Source organism: Solanum tuberosum, unplaced genomic scaffold, assembly GCF_000226075.1.
Source record: "Solanum tuberosum cultivar DM 1-3 516 R44 unplaced genomic scaffold, SolTub_3.0 scf00950, whole genome shotgun sequence".
Classification (NCBI taxonomy): Eukaryota; Viridiplantae; Streptophyta; class Magnoliopsida; order Solanales; family Solanaceae; genus Solanum; species Solanum tuberosum.
Window position 1 is genome coordinate 43,964 of NW_006239853.1, and position 5,225 is coordinate 49,188.

The 5,225-nt window shown below is 33.5% G+C and overlaps 1 long non-coding RNA gene across 1 annotated transcript; it reads right to left on the reverse strand.

Annotated features, from left to right (window-relative positions):
• Positions 1 to 4,159: 4,159 nt before the first annotated feature.
• On the reverse strand, positions 4,160 to 4,809 carry LOC102581862 (uncharacterized). The gene is made up of 3 exons (XR_369008.2): positions 4,749 to 4,809; positions 4,523 to 4,632; positions 4,160 to 4,428 (listed from the first exon to the last, which is right to left on the reverse strand). It is a non-coding gene; the product is annotated as an uncharacterized lncRNA (long non-coding RNA).
• Between the last annotated feature and the right edge of the window lie 416 nt (positions 4,810 to 5,225).

Consider the following 5,225-nt stretch of genomic DNA (forward strand, 5'->3'; position numbering starts at 1 on the left):
AATTCTAATTAGTGGTAGCTAAAGACATTAACGAAGAAAAATATTGTAAATCTAAAAAGGGGTGACGCAAGCGTTAATTAACAATCTGGGGGTTTTGTCACAAGTAAACAAAAATAGTGAAAATAACAAAGAGATCTAATAAATGAGAGGGGGATTCTTGGGATGTGATTAGGAACACGGGATAAACAAGATTATTGGGTACATGCTTTTGATAGAGAACTTATAGATTAATTGTGACTAGGCTAGACTTTAAGGGGGATAAGCTATCTCTCGAGCAACTTACCCTGTTTCAAATGGGTTCCTCTCGAACGCCCACTTGCTGCATGAAGAACAACATTCGCCTTAACACACTCACTCTCTCGAGTTGAGTGTGTGGACATGGGACTAGGGTTCACTCTCTCGAGCTGAACCTCATGTCGACTCACTCACATTGACCATCAATTTAGTGGTCTTTGTTTTACGACCTCTCTCTCGAGCAAGCCGAAAACACATATATGAGACTATATTTGCAACTACAACCTCATTAAATTCATCGACAACCACTAAATGAAATCACATTTAAACTACAAATAGACTATCAGCAAACAAGACCCAATAACTAATCTAACCCATATTCACAAAATCACACACCAATAATTGAGGTTTTTAGCCACACATCAAGAAATAGAAATTTATACCTAAATGAGCTTGCATTCAAATGGGTATAAAGATTTAAGTCTTGTTATAGGCCTAGAATGAAGGATCTGAGACACCCAAGTCCAAATCCTTGGAGATGAAACCTTATTCTTCTTCAAGTCTTCAAAACCCTCTCCAACTCAGAGCAAAAATAAGAAAAACTAATATTCTCTCTGAAAATTATAATAATTGTTCCACTCTTCAAACTACAACTCTAACTAGTATTTATAGTTCTCACAGATTTGTGTTGCAACGAATCATTCGGCGTAGTTAGTCGAAATCGTCGATCAACTCGGCAATTTGCCCTTTGGTGTAGTTCATCACCATCTTGCACTATCCTTCAGCATCATCTTGCTCTTGGTCATTGGGAGACATGGTATCTCTTCACGGAACTTCTCAGCGATGCGTCGACTGCTCTCTTTTTCCACCGACTTGATCCTTTAGTGTCCATGCTTTCCTTCAAACTTCAAATACCTAAAACTTAAAGGTTTTCATCAGATATTGAGATAGAGTGAGCATTTAAGGACATAATTTCTATTAAAATATAGCGCTAAATGAGTCCAATTTGTGGACTTATCAATGGCAGCCTGGAAGAACTGGCTCACCATGAATTCGATTGATCACTGGTCTTCTAAACGAGGTCTGTCAGTAGCCGCCTGAAGATGTCCTGTACTAAAAAAACAAAGAGCAAGTACAGTATTAGTACACAACCACAGTGTACTGGTAGGATCACACAGCTATCCAAATTAGTGAAATATATGCAATTAATCACAACATAATAAAACATGCATCTACCGAACATATACAATATCAGTCATTTTTCAAAAGAAATGAACAATTCCACATTCTCGAAATACATCAGTATAACAAGTCAATGGTCCTCTCAAGGAATCCACACCCAAACTCTTAGTGTACCGGTACATGGTACCCGATCCAAGTTAGTGAGTCGGATGTGACACCCGATCCCATATATGCGTCAAAACGTGCACCCGATCTAAGTTAGTGTGTTGGAACGTAACACCCAATCCATTGAACAAGCCACAATCACAATCATAATGTACATTCTCATAATCATACAATCAAGTGTTGATCTCTTGCATACAATTATTCATTCATACTCATTTACGATTAGTGTGATCAATAATGCAACATTTGCATACATACATGCATTAAAATAAAGTAATTACTAACATACATCACACCAACATGAAATCACAGCCATCACATACCTCTAACAAAGCTTGAATCATCCGAAGAAACTTGATTCTTCTCTTTCCGGATTCTTTTCGCTTGTTCTTGGTCTACAAACAATCAACAAAATACGGGGATCAATAATTAAGGTCTAATTTACCCACATTATGACAAACCCAATAATCCAAGACCTAATTTATGATCCTAAGGTGCATCTAGGGCTTTTTGCACCATCCAAAACCGTTCAAAGCCCTTCCCCAACGATATACAATCAAGATTTTATGTTCTACAGATCGAAAAATGGAATTGGGAGCAAAAACCTTACCTTTAGCACCAAATTTCATGGAAAACTGTTAAGAACTCGTCTGGGGTCGTCTCCTAGCTCTCAAAACCGAATGTTGCAGAAAAATAACGTTTTTGGGGTTTATTTCTGACTTAAGTCGCGACTGTCCTGCCACAATAGGCCTCATCCCACTAAAGTGGCCCCACCTTGGCGGTTTGCACAGAAACAGAGAGCTAATTTAATAGTTTCAAACCCCCATTTCACAACACACATTTATCCCATGACACTCAGAAACTATCTGTTCACGCTAAGGTCAGTTTCAGGAATTCTACTCACCTTAATTCAATTCCTTAAAGTCGTACGGGTTCCTTAACGTCTTACTTATCTACTCACGTGATCAAATTCATAATTAGATCTCCCATTTGTTACCAGATTTCCTTATACCTCACTGACTCCGATTTCGTCCAAATTTAAATTAGGTTGGGAAATTTCAAGTTACTACCAAAAAGTTTTTCGGTCCAAAAATTTTCCCCATTGGCTTTTCTATAACGACAGGAACATGTCGTTACATCTTAGGGCGTAAGTCTTATAGAAACTAAGCCCCACACTTGACACTCGAGACGTTTTGTTAGATCCCCACCCTAGGGCGAGCCCTGAGGTGAATCCAAACAAAGTTTTATAAAACACCGGTCTCACTAATTGACAATCCAAAATATTTAAAAGATATATAAAAAATTTACGGTTAAAGATAGACTTGTTTGAATGTTGAAATCCACAATATCTCATATAAATTGGGACGGAGAAAATAATTGAATTGACAGCTCATGAGTCAAAATGTTTTGAAGCATCATTTTGGTAAAACTGAAGATGAACTTACTCGGCTTTGGGCTCCAATAGCATCACATGGAAATGACAAAGTTTATTTTGATTATTGTCACTTAAATTTATAATATTGTACTTTTAATTCACTGCTATGTAACAACGAAAAAAATTATTTAGACTAATGATCAATTTGGTGTGATCACATTATTATCTTCTTTCTTGTTTTCTTATTTTGACTTTGGTTATTATTTAATAATAGTATTCCTCAGGCGAGACACCTGCAAAGAGAAGAGCAGTTTCAGCATCACTTGGGTGAACATTCCTTAAACTTAATAGGGAAAAGGGTCTGAAAAATACTCCAATTTTGGCCGGAATTGATGTTACGATACCAAACTTTATGGAGGACCTTTTACCCCCCCTGCACTACTTAATAGTGTATTTTAAAGGTATATATGTGCCCACGTGGACACGTTATTTTTTATTATGATGCAATATTTATGATGTCCACGTGAGCACATATATACCTTTAAAATACACTATTAAATAGTGCAGGGGTAAAAGGTTCTTTCCAAAGTTCGATATTGTTACAACAATTTCGATCAAAGTTCGGATATATTTCAGACATTTTCCCCTAAAAACAATATAGCACAACATCATGGATATAACAACCATACAAACAAACTATCAGTCTCATGCGCTCAATTGGATTATTGAAAATAAAAGGAAATCAGTAAAATATGGGTTGGGGGCTGGGGCATGTTTGGAGAAATCAATAATCAACTTTATAGAATTATCAGGATACTAAAATCGAAAATCTAACCAAATATTGACACTTGAAAAATTTTGCTTTCAAAATTTAACCAATAACAAAAATAAAATAAAAATCGAACTAATTCAAATCGATTCAATTTTCGATTTCTATGCACTCACATAACTCAAGTGGCACATATTCGAACATAGATAAGGAGTTCACAATGTTGATACAGGATATATATATATATATATATACTGGTAAAAAATTAATAAATACCATTCTATTAATTAACTAAGATTAAAAGAGGAAAGAATAGTTCAATGCACAAATCACAAATGAGTTATTTTGCTAGTGGTGGACATTTTTGCATTAAAAACGTAAAATTTGAAACCTCGAAAAGAAAAAAGACGACTTTATATATTAGCGCTCTTGAATTCACATAAGCAAATTTAAGTACTTTGTATTGCTTGGTGAATCATAAAGTACATATTCATGATCAACTTAGACGCATGACATCCAAATTGTCTTTAGTAAAAAAACCAAAGTACATAATTTCGAAATTAAAATTATAGTAAAAAGCATAAATTAGAAAAGTACAACATATTCATGTGTGATATGTAGTTCTTCTTCATATTTAATTTGTGAATCCTCCTCCATCTTGGTGCAACACAACAACGATCTGATCACCATTCTTTAACCCAATCTTCATAAAAAAAATAGAAACACGAAAAAATATTAAAGTTATACAATTTTAAATTAACGATAAATTAAATTAAGTTAGAAAATTAAGGTCTTACTTCATCAATAGTCTTTGTTGGTGAAGCACGTTTTCCATCGAAGAGAAATCGAACTGTTTTGTAATCCATTTGTTTTTTCTTACAGTATATCATGAAGATTTTCTTGATAACTGTATCAGGTGACACATTAAAAATGATAATGATCCATCCTATAAAAATAAAAATAAAAATAAAAATTAGGAACATAAAAATTTTAAAAATTATATTAGAGAGTGAAATGATGAACCTGAGATTGAACATGGATTTCAATTGTTGTGGTTTCATCAACTGGACTCTTATTTTCTGACATTTTTTCTTTGTTATTTTTTATTGGTGAAAATGAAGGATATTATACCAGTTTATATAGGAGATGAGAAGGAAAAAATAATAAATGAAATGATATAAAATATTAAAGCAATTTATGGTCCTCTGTCCTCTTTGTACCAAAAAAAGATTTAAGATATATTTCAATTTATGAATTGTTTGACTGATATGGAGTTTAAAAATGAAATTAATATTTTTGAAATTTATAGTCAAAAATAAAATTTAGATATTTGTGTGGTTGTGAATTATCTTATTAATTAATAGAAAATAAGAAGTTTAAACTCAGATTGTTCTAGAAGACTATAAACACTTTAGTTATGACACAAAAATAGACTAAATATTCAAAGAATAGATTATATCTTAAGACATAAATAAGGGTAGATAGTAAAAATCCCTTTTT